The sequence below is a fragment of the Nanorana parkeri genome, unplaced genomic scaffold, assembly GCF_000935625.1.
Source record: "Nanorana parkeri isolate BGI_ZX_2015 unplaced genomic scaffold, ASM93562v1 scaffold1780, whole genome shotgun sequence".
Classification (NCBI taxonomy): domain Eukaryota; kingdom Metazoa; phylum Chordata; class Amphibia; order Anura; family Dicroglossidae; genus Nanorana; species Nanorana parkeri.
The window spans coordinates 241,344-241,720 of record NW_017308048.1 but is presented as its reverse complement, the minus strand read 5'-3'; positions in this window follow the sequence as shown (position 1 = coordinate 241,720).

Below are 377 nucleotides of genomic sequence, written 5' to 3'. Positions count from 1 at the left end.
GCGGTGCTTTCCAATGTCATCAATAAACCTCGCTCCTGGTCAGCGGGCCGCCACAGTGGCTTGTTAACGACGTATCCTGTTTGACAGAAACTTAGTTTCATGCGCCACATTCCGCAGCCGAAAAACAAAATTTGTAGCCACACAATTTTTTTTTTTCTGGGGCAAGGATTTGTTGCGTTGCTTTCCAATTTTTTTTTAAATGAGTGAATAAAACTCACTCCTGGTCAGCGGGGCCGCCACGCAAGGAAGGCCGCCGTGACCGAAAAAAACCGAGCAGTGTTTTATAGTTAAGTGCGGAAATATTTAATAATTAATTAGGGGGAATAGAAGTCTCGAAGATGGCATCTGGTATGATTCCGGCCTTTCCCATAGCCCAG